The following is a 15,833-nucleotide window of genomic DNA, read 5'->3' as shown; positions in this document are numbered from 1 at the left end:
TACTGGGACTACTTGCGCCCTGCAAGAAGACATGCTGTCTGCTTCTGAGCTGGTGACAGAGGCAGTTAGCAGCAGTGTGTGCACTTCTCGTGCTAGCCTTCTAGGTGTACTTTCCATGTCTTAGGGTTATGTTATAGCTCAGAGGATCTCTATTTAAAGGCATTATAATGCATTATAGGGGCCAGCATTATAAGGAAATGGCAACAGCAAAGGAAAGCACGGCCTCTGCTAGCGGGCTGCCTGTAGTGCATCTTTTGGAAGCAATGCTGAATCCATGCCCCAGGCTGCTGGTGACAAAAAGCAAAAGTCATTTTCTTCCACACCTGAAATATCAAAGTGGATTTCTTGTAATGGCATTTTGCCTCCCATAGTGGCTATGTAGGGAAGAGTTTGCCATCCTTGTCCTCCAGTAGCTTGGTTCTCAGGGAGCACAGCATCCTTTTCTGAGGGTCGATGGAGGCACACGGGCTAGCTGGCTTCTTGTTGGGCCAGACAGCAACAGTGCATGGGACAGGACAGAATAACCCTCCAGCTGTGTAAAAGCGATGCTTAAACTAGGAAGTAACAATAAAACAAACCAAACTTTGGGACAAGGGAGAAAGTAGTGCCCGGGATTCAGAAGGGCCTAAAATGCTGACAGAACAGATGGAAACTTGATTTACCCAAGTATGTTCAGCCTTACCTCTCCCTTCTCTATTTTTTTTTTCTGTCTGTCAGTCTGTCTTTTTTCTTTTTCTTTTTTTTTTTTCAGGATGGGGCAGGTTATTGTAATTGCAGATGCTATCTACTGAGCTTGATGAGATTCTCATGCAAATCCGGAGACTGACTGTTCTTTTGTTAGGGCTGCTGCATGCATTACCCAGTACTTCATCTTACTGCACAGGGGTCTATTTTCTGCCATTTGGTTTATTTTCAGACACGGCTTTCCCCATCTAATCAGCAGAGGTTCAGCAATTGCAGTGTGATTTGCAGAAAAAGCAATCCCACTGAATACACGGAATGGGGGAAGGGTGGGGAGGAGAGAGGAAATGTCGTATTAATGAGTGATAAAACTAAACGCTGATTTGAAAAAATAGCTTGAGATGCTGTTTTGAGAGCATAAGGATGGTTAATCTCAGTTGAGAAACACACTGTGTTGCTGATATGTATGGTTCAGTTGCTGGGCAGGCTGTGTATTGGTATAGGGACCAGCAAGTTCAGTGGCTGGGGTTTGGTTATGTGCATAGTTGTTGGCTTTCCTCTTATTGTCTGCCACAGAAGTGAAGTGACACTGAATGGATGGGCTTTGCTTTCCCAGAACATTTTAGATGTGATATGTCTGCCCACAGGAAGGTGTCTGATGTTGGCTCAGAAGAAGCTACTTGATAAACAGTGTCAGTCACCAGAGCCAAAGCAGAGTGTGCTTGTGGTAGGGGCCACTGCAGGCTCACTGAGAGTCGAGCTTCATTCTAATACGGGTGGGCTTTGTCCATGCTGTGTTTCAGTAGCTCTGTCAGGCACTGGAGTGAATAGAGTCCTGTGGGGGAGTTTCCTGGGGCAGTGCTGCAGCTGTCCCTTCCTCTCCTGCCCAGCTGCTGCTCCAGGACAAATGTCTTCACGTGTCTCATTGATTTCACCAAATGCCTGTAGCCATTCCAGGCTTGTCACATGAAGAACTGCCCTTCAGAGATGCAGGCACCTTTTATTCTTCCATCTCCCCTGATGTTTGTACCGCTCCTTTTGCAGAGGCTTTGTCATTACAGTTACAGCTGTAATACTGCAAACACCGGACTGCTGTAGGTGACACAGGAGGTGGATGGCTAATGTTCAAAGACTTTGATACTTGCTCCTCTGACAAATAAGTCTTGGTTTCACGTGTGTGCCTACAAATGATTTGGTTTTGGTTGCTTCTACTTAAGTAGTTGCCCTGCAGGTTAACCCCTGCAGTTTGCTTTGCCCTTTTTGTTTTCTATAGCTTCTTGCAGACAATTGCGCAGCAGGCTTGCTAAAGTTCCATTAGGAAAATGGAGAAATGTCTGGGTTTCAATTTGCTTCTGCATGTTTAGAAAACAGAAGAAAGAGGGGAAATAGCACTGGAATGCTATTTGTATTCTGTGTTTGGTCGGAGTGGGTATATTTTGCTGCTTCTCTGCTCTGCTGAGCAGTGAGGCTTGCAGGTTACAGAGCTGTGTCTTTGTGGGGAAATTAGGGATGAAACTTTTTAGTGCTGTTTCAGTCACTGGAAGAGAAGCACCACAAGGACTGAAGTAGGAGCATCCATTAACTGCCTAGAGCAGTAATCCTTCCTGGGGGCATTCATCTAATCTAACCTGATATAAGAATTTATGCAGAGGGAGAACGTTTCCATTCTTCCATTTCCTGCTGAGTTTTCTGAGAACATTCGGAAAAATTCAGTGCCAAAATGACCCTTTTCTCCCTGGGAGGGCTTCTGTTTTCCTGAGACGTGTTATTACTGTCCTGTTGAAAGCCATCTGTATCAGTTGGCAAATTAGGATTGTGTTAGTTACTCCGTTTTCGCTGGTTCCCTGCAGACATGCTCACTGCAAACCTATTTTCAAGTTCTCCATTGGCATGGGCTGCAGATTGTGTTGCCTAATGAGGAAGGACATGTGCGTGTCCATTTGGGTCCTTGTGCTGCTGCAGTGCTTGGCCCTATGCCCCCAGTGCCTGGAAACGGCCATGGTGGCTGTGCCCGTGGTTTCCTGTTCCATTTCGTTCCTGTGCTTAGCCAAAAAGCCAAATGAAGGAAAGAAATGGTCCTGCGGAGTGTTTTCTCCAAGGTTTGGAAAAGCTGCTGCAATTAACGGCGATCGAATATAGCAATGGATTCTGTGAACTTTTGGATATATAGATTTCATAAATGTGAAGCCTTCCCTTAAGGAAAGTTGATGTTAGTTTTTCCTCTCGTACTGCTAATTACTGTGGGGGAACTCCTGTCTTATTGGTGCTTTCTCACTGAAAGGCATTTATTTTCCTTTCTCCTGCCCTAAGAAGGCTGGGAAAACCTTATACATTAGGAAACTAAGCCTCTACCTTAAATGGCCTTAAGCACATGAATATTCAGCTCAATTTTCTTTTACCGTTGGCTTTTTAGGAAATGAACAGGAATCTCAGGGCATCCCTGGGTCACCTCTCCTTTTGAGCCTTGGGAGAAGGCTCAGAATGTTTTATTCCAGCAGCTGAATGCTTGAAGATGTCCACCTCCTGCTTTGAGTACTCTGTTAGGAAAATATTTCTCCTATCAGTGAATATTTTTGCTGATGCTGTTGCTCTGTGCTTGAAGTATGTGGGCATATATTGTAATCTGCTGGATAAGATAACATGAAGACAGCTGTACCAGGTTGAGCCAGGGATACATTTGAAGTGATTCCATCTGAAGTAATACCCTGTCTCCACAGACGGTAGTGGAGCTGCTCTAGAAGGAGCTGGATAGAGACTGAGCAGCCTAATAGTGCTATAGGGAAATGTGTCAGAGCCCACCTGATTGGGAAGAGCAAAAAAAAACCAACAAGCCTCTACCTTCTCAATCTTTGGTGTAGCATGGCTGCCCTCATCCTCGTCTCTGCTGGGTTAAATGGTCCTTTCCCAGTCATCTTTTGGGGAGTTTCCTGATCCTGCTTGGAGCTTGGGGCTGTAAGCACTGCAGGATGGTGAAGACCAATCTGTTGTAGCCTGAATTCCTCTTATTTTTTTTGTAAATTTCATGAGTTTTGAGCAGGCCGAGAACTCCATTTGTATGGGAATCTGTAGTCAGGCAGGAAAGGAGCAGCTGTGTATGTGGGCAGACTTGGAGCTGGAGGTGTGCAAGTGTGCTTGCAGCAGTGGAAAGGCCGTATCTGGGTTACTGTGCAGAGAAGGACATAGCTAACTTTCACAGGGCTCAGATCACAGCTTTTAGGAACTCTGTTTAGAGCAGTTGTGATATGCAGGTTTGTTCCGTGGGTACATAGCAGTTTGTGGTAAGCCAGACCTCCGTAACCATGACAGCACAAATTTAAGTGTGTTTCAATTTGCTTTCACAGGCAAAAGATCTCATGTAGCCTGCGCTGAAGGCAGTCGTTTGGTGGCTGTCTAAATTGCTACTTAGCCCATGGGGTGACTTGGGTTTGTCTGCTCTGCTATAGGATTATACGCTCCGTGCTTGTTACTCCTGTGGTAAGACCTGGGCTGTGAGGTCTTTGTATTTGCAGCAAGGTGACCGTTGTGTGGGCAGCTTATTGGTGACCCAGAGTGAAAAGCACAGCAGGCATTTGACCCGTGAGCCAGCCAATTCTGTCCTGCACCTCTGCTTTCCAAACAGAGCACTCTTTCCAGCAGCTTTTGCTGGAAGAAAAGGAACGTCTGGGAGGGCTGCTGGTGGCAGGCTGGGAGAATAAAGACTTCGCCTTGGTATTTGCATGAAGCATGCACTCCACTCAGATCCCACTGCGTCTCTTTATTAAGTTTCTCTTTCCTTGGCTGGCTCTTTGGAAAACCCTCTTCATTCCAAGCTTGGTTTGGAAAGAGAAACACCCACACAGATGGCTGCTCTTCAGTTGTCATTCAGGTTGGGTTTTTATGTTCCTTTTTTGCATTACCCCCAGGTGCAAACCAGGCTTACTGCCAAAAACCATGTCCTAGACTTAGCAATAAGCTAAATGCTAAGGATATTCTGGTATGTTTGTTTGTTTGTTTTGCTATCTAAGCTAGAAATGCAACAGGCTATCGAGTATTTTATCAGTTCATAAGGACTTGTGTTGCCTTTTCCCTCTTTGGCTGAGTCTCCACATGGTGAAGTTGTTTGTTTTTCTCAGATAAAAGATACAGCTTTCATTTAAGATGAAGACTCATTCTGGCTGTGTTTTACTCCTTGCTTGATAATGTCTGAGTGGTGCCACTTGTTCTAGACAAATGCCAACGCTCGGTTTCTGAGTCTTTCTGCTCTCATCTGATAAGGATTTTCTTCATCATAAATAGCTCTCAAAGGAATTGCTGAATTGTTAAAGAATAGGAATTATTTTGAGGTCTGTGGGATATAGAATGGCTTTTATTGCAGCTGAAGGCAAAGGGAGGGGAGCGGTAATGTCGCTTGAAGGCTTGGGCTTGGTGTTCTGGTTATTTATGAAACCAAAGCCGCTTGCTTGGATCACTCACTGGGATCTGAGGTAGTATGGATGGCACAGTCCCCAGGATCTCATTTTCTCCTTTGTGGCAAAGCTTTGCTCTTGCATTTTTCTGGCTTTTTAGTCATGGAGGAGAGCCAGAATTAAGTCACGACTGTGCTTGGACTTCGCTGTGATTTAAGGGAAGCCCCTGCTGTCTCTCTCCTGCAGTGGGATTTTTTTAATGAGATATCTGTGGAGGAAGCAGACAATCCAGTCGATAGAAAAATTCTGTAAGTAATGGGAGGAGCAGAAGTTTGTCTCCTCCTCAGCCTTGTATTTATCCCACACTCCTGACTTCTCATCTTCCCAACTAGAAAGAGACACCTGGGGATGGGGATGCTGTAAATACAGCCTCATGCAGGTACGTAAAAACAGGAGATGGCTGTGACAGCAAGCTCCTGGCAGGCTGGCAGAGTTGAGTAACGGGATGTTGGGAGCCCTACTCCCTGCCCTTGCACAAGCAGCAGCGTGCTGGGGCAGTACCAGCTTGCTCCTCTTTGTTTTTTCTCTCCCAGCTGTTGCAAAAGCAGCTGTGGCCTTGCAAGAAGGGGTTTGCCAGCTGAACTCGAGGCGTTGCACGTGCATTTGCCGTATCGCCTACTCCCTGCCCTGACAATCAGCCATTCACTGCTTGCTGTCCCTCCAGCACGGTGCTAAGCAGAGACAGCCTCGAGGGACAGGGTGGCTTGTCCCATAAGGGGCTGGGAGCCTTGCAGTGCCCAGAGCTGCCTTTAGTCCTAGCATGCAATTGCTGCAGTGCCTTTGTGTTGCTGCTAAGCGCTGGTCATCCCAGATTTCTGAAAGTGTGTTTTCATTTTGCTTTCTTTCCTGAGGGTTTTGGGCAGTGCTTCCCAAAGCTATTGTGGTGGGCATTTCCCCTTCCCTCCCAACAGCAGCTTTCATTTGTGCCTGAATATCTCAGCATTGTTCACATTGTCTTTTAAATCTATGAGCTTTTTTCCTTTATTTTTTCTTCTTTTAATTTCGACCACAGCAGTCTCCTAAATGCTTCTGCAGTCCTCAGAGTCACTTTGCACATTCATGGGAGCAATATTTCCTCTTACAGAATGTCTTGTATTTGAAGCGCCAGACAGAAACGTTGTTTTTGTAGTGCTGAGTTTCTGAAAGCCTGGTTCTTGTGGGTTGTTTTGTTGGGTGTTTGTTGTTTTTTTTTCTTTGAGGGTTTTCCTTAATATTGTGCTAAATTCAGCTTTAAGCAGGACTGCATAAGCTAGACGGAACTGACTCTTGTTGAAACCTGAGGTTTCTGACTCTGTAATGAACTCTGCTTCTCCAGGTTTCTGAATAGCATCCCATGTGTTAAATCTGTTCTCCTCTTGCAGCCCAGCAACTATTTTTTCCCCCCCAATTCTCTCCAGAAATAACAGGTTATTATTAGTATCTGTGTGTGTATGGATTTACCAGGCCTGACATTACTTGGTGATGAGGATATTTATCCCTTTTTCTATCTTTGTTCCCAGAAGCTGGGCCTTGTGTTAGCATGATATATATCTGCACATCTCCTGTGGTTTGTTCTGTGTGTGATCTTCTGGCTGTGCAAAGACTTAGGTTTGCTTCCATAATTCCAAGTGGACAGCAATAAGACATTTCCTCGCTCAATAACTATGTAACTTCTAACTGAAAAGCGAACATTATTTGGTGGGGTTTTTGGGGGAGTGGGGCCATGTGTCCCTACCCCACTTTGAGTACTGAATATTAGTGAAGGGCCTTGGGCTCAGTCAGCCTGGGTAGGTTATGTGGTGTAGTTATGCTGTCTCCTGAGATGTGGCTGATTTGTTTCCCTGTCTCCTCATGAGCGTTGATCTCATTGCCCACCCACTACAGCAAGTCACTTACAACCGCTCAGCTGCTGGATGAGTTCTGTGACTCTGCAGTGTTAGCATCTAGGGAGATGAGTTCCCTGAGCATTAGCTTCTTAGAATCCTGGAATCATCTAGGCTGGAAATGATCATCAAGTCCAGCCATCAACCTGCCTAGCAAATCTCCACACTAAGCCGTGTAACTGAGTGCTGTGTCCACTCATTGCTTGGATACCTCCAGAGATGAGGACTCCCCCACTCCCTGGCATTGAGCTCTGCAGTCCTACTACTTATCCTACTATCTGAGCTGTGTTGTATGTGCTCTGGCAGATGATACGCTTGTAGGCTTGTGTGCATGTGGAACATTTGGTGGCACGGATGCTCCTGGAGTTGGAGCTCCCTTTATACAAGAATGTGCATTTACACTTCTGGTGGGAGACAAAAGTGGCCACTGGTGTGCAGAAAAGCATTGTTCACTGGAGTCGCTTGCAGGATTACTGGGGTTCTGGGGACTCACTAATTCACCTTTGTTTGCAATGTGCTAAGGCTTAGAATTGTGCACATGAGTGTTTCTACAGAGTTTTGCTGCAGGCAGTGAAAGGCCAGTAATGTGGCTTTTCATTGAAGGAAGGGTTGGGTTGTTTTTTCTTCTTTCCTTCTTTTGTTTAGTTGATGTATTGCTGTGACATGACTCTCGTAGCACTATTTCTCACTGAGACGTGAAATATTGAATCATTGTAGGCTTCCTCTCCCATTAAGATAGGGGGGAAAAAAGCCTTAAAATGGTATGTGGGGCAGGAGGAGGTTGTTGGGACACATGCAGACCTCTTTTCAAGTCACTGTTCTCATTTCTCCTTTGAATTAGCTTTTTTCCAGATCCGCACCAGAATTTTGCAATAAAATCCACATGTGAGAAACCAGTGGCGCGTCTTCTAGTCAAAACAGTGCAATGTAACTACTTAAACAGTCCTAGAGAAATGTTTTGATTAAGTAACTGAAGGCCACATGCATGCTGAATGAATTAGTTTCTTCCCTTTGTACTATAATGAAGATGCCATTACAGAAACCACATGAGAGGAGCAATCTCAGACTATCTCTTCAGAGTTCGTGTGTTTAGAACTGCAAACTTGTGTGTATGCTTTTAATAGCAATTAAAACTTTTCTGGTTTCTTTTGGGGATGCTCTTCCTTGGCTAGGCTTTGTGGAGGGGCAGCTGTAGTTTGCGTGCTTAGAGCCTGGGAGGCTGAATCCTCCTTTTTCAGCCCTTTGAGCACTTTTAAGTCATGCCTCACTCCACCAGTGCCTCTGAGAAGCTTGGGGATAGGAGTGGAGAGATATGAATTATTTTTCTTCAAAATTATACAGTGCTTGCTTTTATTAAGCTGCAGTAGTACTCCAAGCATGGTAATTACATTTATTTCTGTAGAAAAGGTGCCTTTTCTGTCTTTATTTAACTTTGCTTCTCTTAAGGTTGCTCTAAGTATCTATTTGTCTTTTTTCAAATACTAACGAAAAGTACCGATGTTGAGCCTTTAGAAGGCTTTATGAGTAGGTTAAATGAGGGAATAATTTAATGAAGGACCTAACCATGCCACTGCAGCATCTCTTAGGTAGCTGCAGTCGTATTATGACTACATATACATATATATATATACATATATACATACATACATATATATATACACACACATATATGTGTGTGAATATATATATATATATATATATATATATATAAAAATAACCATCAACTCATCACCATCATGCCTACTGAACCATGTAACTCAGTCCCCCAATCAACTCTTGTGTTGAACCTCCAGGGACTTTTAGTAGTTACGTTTTTCTGAGTGAAAATGCCATTTCCTTCTTTTTCTGCTACCAAAATTGGAGATGCTCTTCAGACCCCTGAAAAGAGATGACTAGGTGTCATGTCATCTCTGCAGTGGTTTCTTTCTTTGGCTCTTCTACCTAGTGCTATCCTATCCTCTACCCTAGTCAAGAAGCTCTCCTGGATAAATGTTTAGAGTTAGCATCGAGAGAGATCATTTCTAAAAGTAAATGTTGAGGTCAGGGTATATCCACATAGCTGGACTGGCTCCTAGACCTTCAAATTGCTTTGATTTTTTTTCCTTCCATACTGGTATGCTGTAGTGTTGTGTAGTGCTCCTATTGCTCTCCCTAGTAAGACTGCAAAGATGAGGGATAAGAAGACAGGTGATGTTACTAATTTGAAGTTAGATCCTTAATGCTTTCTTACTAGTTTTATGTGTGGAAATATGGTTTGTGTAATGACTGGTAGGAACGCCATGGAAAATATACAATGTGAATTTTTATCTGAGTAAAACGGTGTTTGTAGGCATAACGTTTCATGTTATTACCAAATAATAAAGGACTGCCCAAAGTATTGGACTAAGCTTGGAAATCACAGTGCTCGTGCTTGCTTCAAGTTACATTCATCTTCAGATTGAGCAATCTCCTCCTTTATGTGGGAAATGGGACTCTACCAAAGACAGGTCAGTCCTTCTGATTTATTCCAGTTGCATTTTCCCTTCAAAGTCTAGAATTACGATTTATGAAAGTAACAATTATTTACTTGATTTATCTGAGTGCTTAGTTCTGCCTCAGATAACCACAAAGGATCTTCAAAAATGCAGCTGGCTAAACTGCCTCGCTCTTCTGTGGCTTTGTCCGGAGCACACTAATTCTTTAGTTGTGAGCGTTGCAAAGTAGAGATTCAAAAACACCAAACCTGCCTCCTTTTATCAAAACAGATGAATGCAAAAATGTTGTGAAGCAGTTCTCTTGATCTGGCCTCAAAAATGAGAGTTGAAATACAAACAGAAAACAAAGTCTAATCTGAAAGGCTCTGCTGACAGGTTAGACCTGGAGCATGTGTGGGCTTGAGTTTGCCTTGAGGGATGGTGAAGGCAGACACCATCACCATGGTTGTGGCTGGGATATGTTCTCCTGGCAGTTTGGAACTGTGCCGCTTCAGGGTGTGATAAGGCTGGTGTCTGCATTCTCTTTGGTTGCATAGCAGTGAGATGATGAGTATTAGATGCTTTGAGGTTTTGAGTGAATTTTCTATGCCGAGGAGAGCAAAGAAGCTGCCAGCCTTCTTGCTTCAGTAAGCTGGTCCCCAGGCAGTAGAACAGATGTTGGAGGGCGCTGACCGGGTCTGGGTGACTCACAGGTGTGTGTTTTGCAAGCTCTGCACTTACAAACACTCTGCTTGACTTGAGACACACAAAGTTGCTGTGTCTTCCCCAGAGGCTGAGCTATTTGCCTACCCTGGAACTGAAGAGGAAAAAAAACAACCATTATTAGCAGATGAAAAAGAGCAGTCTGCAGCTGTCCTAAACTAACAGGTTACGCTGCAGCCTGGAGCTGGGCTTTTTTTGTGAAAAGCAACTCAAAAGAAGTAAGCAGGCAGAAATGCCCCCCCATACAAAACAGAAACCAAAACTAACAAAGGAAATGCTCGCTATTCAGATGAAGCGATAGAGGTGAGGGAGGAAAAAACAAGTCATCAGAGACCTCTAGAAGTTTGCTACTTTGGCCAGAAACATGCAGTTTTGAGATGGCAGGAGTTTCATAGTCTGCACAGTTGACCAAGAGGTGATGCAGGTGTTCCTGCCATGTAACCCTAGGCAAAAGCAGGCTGGGTAATGAGTGACAGAAGGTGCTAAGCTGAGGTATAGCAAGGCATGCTTCAAGTTCTGCTAAACCTCTCCAGGGCAGCTTCACTTCTGTTCTCTTGGGCAGTTTCAGTACACAGAGAAGTACAGCAGGTAGGAAGGGAACTTGGTCCCAGTGTTTGCCTCCATTTCGGGCTTGCATGGTGCAGTGGAGCATGGCACTGCTCTGTGACAAGGCTTTACATGAGCAAGCTCCCTGTCATAGTACATTGTGGTACAGTAGGAGTTGTGGCACAGTAGGAGCCCTGATTCTAGGACACTTTCCTCTGAGCTCCATTCAGTTAATACTCTGACAGGCTGGTTTGCTTGAAAGCCTGACACAAGGCAGGATTCCACCTGCTCTGTAGTCTTCATGGTTCATTAAGGAAGCTGATTAACTGGTGTAGGTATAAATGAGAAATTACCTGGCTGCAGCAAGCACTGAGCTAACTGCTTGTTGCTGTGGAGCAGCTTATCTATCTGTCTGGGCTCCTGTGACAGCCAGCTTTTAGTGACAAGAATTAGATTAGTGCTTTTATTGGTGTATTACATAGTCTGTATTCATGGGCTAAGGATGCTGATATAACAGGAGGAGGCCTGTTTGTTCTTGTTTCCCTTGCTGCCAGAAGCTGGTACAAGGCAGGAGAAGACATGAGAAGTGCTCTTTCTCTGTGTGATGAAGAGGCAGGATGCCACATGTAAAGAGCAGGTACAATATGCTGGCAGGGTGCACTGCCAGCACGTGAAGTCACATGAACAGAAGTCGGGACATACTGCTTGTATTGATGCTGCTGTCAGCTCACATTTTCTCTCAGCTTGGGGACCATGAATTAACAGGCCCCATTGACAGGATGTCCTGCTTTTAATGTTCTGAGTGAAGGGATTTGTTTGCCCTTAAGGATAACACGCTTTTGTATGTACCTTTCCGACAGCGCTGGGTGCAGACATTCCCAGCAATGCAGCCTGGCTCTTTTTGGCCTCTGCCTTCAGACAGGACTTCAGGGGGAATTGCATTATGGTTTTGTCGTGCTTTGAAGGATTTGGGTATGTTAAGTATGAGGGCATGGAGAAAGAGGGTGGTTGTGGGTTGGTTTTTTTGAGTGTATGCAGAGAGCTGGTGAGACAGGTGCTGCAGCTGCGAAGGGTTTTGCTCTGAAACTGTCCCTGTGAGCCCCAGAGGTTTGTGCCCTGCCATTTATCTTCCCATCTCCGTGCGGCAAGAGGCGCCTGACCAAGAGTTTCTACTGTCTGCACTTAGCATTTCAGAGGCTTTTATTTAACCAACAACTGGTGAGAGCATCTATATTTTTGCCCTCATAACATTTTAGTAAGCTTATCATTTCAGTGCCTTTATTCATGGTTCCTTATACTTGGAAGCACTGGAGAAACCTGATGTGAGAGTGCCTGGCTGCTTGCAGTGCACACAGACGCTTGAAGCAGACACCAGGAGTGGGGAAGTGTAGGGTAACTGCAGAGGAACAGGAAGGTTTGGTCAACCCAGTTGAAAAGTAGCTACCGGAGCGAGCTGGTGCTTCCTCTTCTGCATGCACACAGTTTCTGACATCGATGCAGAAGGCAGACAAGGTGTCTTGGTGAAGCAGCTGAGGTTTGGGGGAAAACTGATCTACGTGAAGCCCTGGTGATTCTCTCTCCTTGAACAGAAGGTATAAACCTCTTCACAACCTGAAGAGAGATTTTGTTGCTGCTCGCTTGTCCTGGATGGTTGGCTGCCACGGGGAGAAGGATTGTTGATTGCTCTGCTCTACGTTACTGGTGTTGCATCTGCTTCTGGTTCGATGGAGGTGCAGATCCACTAACCTACTTCTCAGACTTTACTGTCTTCGCCTTCTGACAGAGCACCTCTAAAGTGGAGCTGATTAAGTTTCTTCTATCGTGAACAATTCTGCTGCTAGTGAGGAGAGTTTGTGTTGAAAGAAAAACATACCAGCAACAACCTTGGAGCAGCTTACAGGCTCGCTGGTGCCGGGGTTCACCATGGCCACTTGCTTGATCAAATGGAGGAGCAGCTTGGAAACACTGTCATGATCCTGGCGCTTCAACTGCCAGAAAAGAAATGTAGCTTAAAAAAGCTTTCTTCAGCTCTACGACACAGGGGTGTCTTTGTATTCTGTGTGTGTGCTGGTTTTCACAGCCTTCTGGTGTCATCCACTCCAAAGTGCTTTGGTAAGTGTCTATGGCAATGTGTAGTAACTCAAGTGGGAACGATACGCCTGTGTCCGTCTTGGGCAGCATTGGCCCATAGACAACTGAAGTAGATCCTCAGAGGAGGAGAATGTGTCACAGGCTGTAACAGCTGCTGATGGGACTGCTCTATTGCCGTTTGCATGTCACTTTTCAGATGGTTTCTATAATTTGATTTAAATAGCAGAACATGCCACAGCTCAATTTGTGTCACAAATAAGAATTTCCTCCTTTTGTAACTCTTTATTATGCTGTCTGACAGTGTTTAACTCAGTAGTGAACAAACGTTCTTCATTCCTGACTTGCTTTGCATGAAACCAGTGCTTCTTACAGGTTGTTTTGTGCCTCAGCACATAGATGGCTCTTTTGTGGTTGTCAGGAATAAATATTTCCTGATGCTTTGACCTTGCCTTGCTTTGGGGTCTGCTTTTAGGCAAGTGCTTTGTGGGTGCTTTGGAGATGGGTGGGACTGACCTTTCAGTCAGGGAGGAAGTAGATTAATTGCAGACTTAATTGAAAAATGGCCTGTGCTTTCACAGGATCATAGAATTGCAGAGGTTGGAAGGGACCTGTAGGGATCATCTAGTCCCACCTCCTGCTAAAGCAGATTCCCTGCAGCAGGTCACACAAGTCTTGAATATCTCCAGAGGAGACTCTATAGCTGGTGTTGGCAGCCTGTTCCAGTGTTCTGTTCACTGTCTCACAGTGAAGAAGTTCTTCCTTGTGTTAGTGTGGAACTTCCTGTGTTCCAGTGCTTTATTGCATTGACTTTCTTCTGGAGCTGTTGTTGAGCACATACTAAAGAGAAGGAATTTGCAAACATGCGTGCATGGTCCCATACCTATTACGAAGTGGTCAGTTTTGTTGCACGTGTTGCATTCTACTTAAGTATTAGATAATTTATCTGCCTCTCAATTCTGTAGCTGTGTGCCCTTTACATTGCCTTTTCAGCTAAAAATGAAGTGGCACTTAATCAGTAAGTTAAAAGTACTGAAAGCTGCAGATGAACTTGCTTTGGTTTTCCAAATGCTGCGCTAATAAAATAACCAGCCGTTTCTTCAGTTTGTCAGAGCTGACAACCACATGCATAAAAATCAACCCAATACCCAACTCACAGGATCCAGTGCATGAGTGCTACTTCCTGAGATTGCTTGATGGAAATAAGAATGCGTGCAAGTGAATTGACAGTACAGCCTTCCTGCAGGCTGTCAGATGGGGAAAGTAAGCCCGGAGAGCTGTCGTGTTCTGCAGTAAACGCTGTGTTTTTCTGGCAGCTTAATGATTTGCTGTGAAGTGGGGGGGTGGGGGATGGGCGGTTCTGTGTTGACTGGGTTTTTTTCTGGTCTTTTCTCAGCAAAGATTTGCTTTGCGTGTCCACGTATTCCTACTTCTTGCATATTTGAGGTATTACTTAGTTTTGACTTTGCAGGCAGAGGAGACCCGTGCAAGTTATTGTGGATGACGGGAGCTCCTGGCTAGTCAAGGGAGTGGGGTAGAAGCCTTGTATTTTCTCAGTGCTGATCCATGTTGCAGGAGTTGGAGATGCATAGAGTAGAAACTGGATGACTGGCTTTTGGTGAACCTTTTTCTTCTTGTCTTGCTTTATCTTTCCAGTGTGATCTTTAAAGCCCGCTGCCTAACTTGTCTTCTGGTGCTGGGCCAGCTACCATACAGGTGCTACAGGAATGCTGGAAAGTAGCTTCAGTGTCTTCAGATGAAGCTGATATTATTTAGGCTGTATAGAAAATATAGAGCCAAAAGAGTCTTGTGAGGGAGCTTCTATATGTGACAAATGCTCCTTGGCACTGAGGTGATTAATTGATGATGAGCCTGTGCAGAGGAAATGGTTGTCTTCCTGGCTGATGGGAACTTCTCAGTTTTTGGGCTATCACATGGCACCCATAACAGAAGGCCTGACTGCATGACTGTACCACTTTACTTTGTAAAACAGCGTAAGCCATCAAAAAAGGGGAAAATAAATATTTGTATTGGGTTATTGCCTAGGGATGAGCATTGGGTGGATGTGAGCAATATCTTCATTTGTAAGTGGGGAGGTGGTGTATTTGTCTTGGGACAATTATTGGCATTTTGGGTTGCAGGACAGGTTGCATTTCTGGTGGTTTTATACTTGTCATGGAAAGACTTTTTGAGGTAGTCTTTGTGGTTTGTGCTCAAGAGCTCTCAGCTAAGACTACATGATGATTGGAGGCATCTCAGTTGGTTGCGGATAAGTGATATTTGTTTGCAGTGGCCAGGTCTGTACCTACAACCTATGCCAAGGGGACTTCTGCTGTAGAAAATGCAGGCAGTAGTGAAAAAGCTGAACTGACATATCCTCGTGGTTTCCTGTAAGGTTTGTGTTCACTGTGCTTGCAGGATTTGTTCTGTACCTGGGGCAGAACGGGAGCAATGTTACTTCAGTGAAACCAGGCTGCAGGTTTCTGGCTGCTGTGCTCCAGGTCTTCTGCTAAGCAGGGTTTGCCATTATGCAGTCCTTACAGTAATGTTTTTTGCATCTTTAAATCTTTGAGGGGGAAGGTTGAATGGTGTTTCAGATGTGAGATGGTAGATCTCTGTCCAGAGATGTGCAGCCCCTCTTGGTCATCTCACAGCATGAGAAAAATGACAGTGGAGCAGCTGAAAGGATGTGCACATGACTGTGGATTGACAGTCTTCTGCTTTGCAGTAGTATGACTGTCTTCTGTCTTCTGCTTGGCTAGCAAGTCACTTGTCATCCTGGCTTGCTGTCCATCCTCCATTTTTATTTCTTTCATACCATTGAAGAACCTCGTGGCAACACAAAACCAAAGTTTGCTCGTAGCGTAGAGGTTTGACGTGGATCTGCCCTTCCTCTGATGGAAGGAACAGAGCGTGGGCAAAGATCACAGATGTTGCGCTTTAAGGAAGGTGACTGCCAGACCTCCACAATCAGAAGCCTGCTATCCCTGTGATGTTGGAGCAGGCACCCAGTGGTACTCATAGCCAACTGTGAA

The 15,833-nt window shown here is 44.9% G+C and overlaps 1 protein-coding gene across 1 annotated transcript in view; it reads left to right on the top strand.

The window, feature by feature from the left end:
• The window catches only part of LOC140252624 (USP6 N-terminal-like protein), a 64,381-nt gene that overhangs the window by 10,725 nt on the left and 37,823 nt on the right, over positions 1–15,833 (top strand). The gene's annotated exons all lie outside the window — the stretch shown is intronic.

The sequence above is a fragment of the Excalfactoria chinensis genome, chromosome 5, assembly GCF_039878825.1.
Source record: "Excalfactoria chinensis isolate bCotChi1 chromosome 5, bCotChi1.hap2, whole genome shotgun sequence".
Lineage (NCBI taxonomy): Eukaryota > Metazoa > Chordata > Aves > Galliformes > Phasianidae > Excalfactoria > Excalfactoria chinensis.
This window is presented reverse-complemented; position numbering and strand designations above follow the sequence as displayed.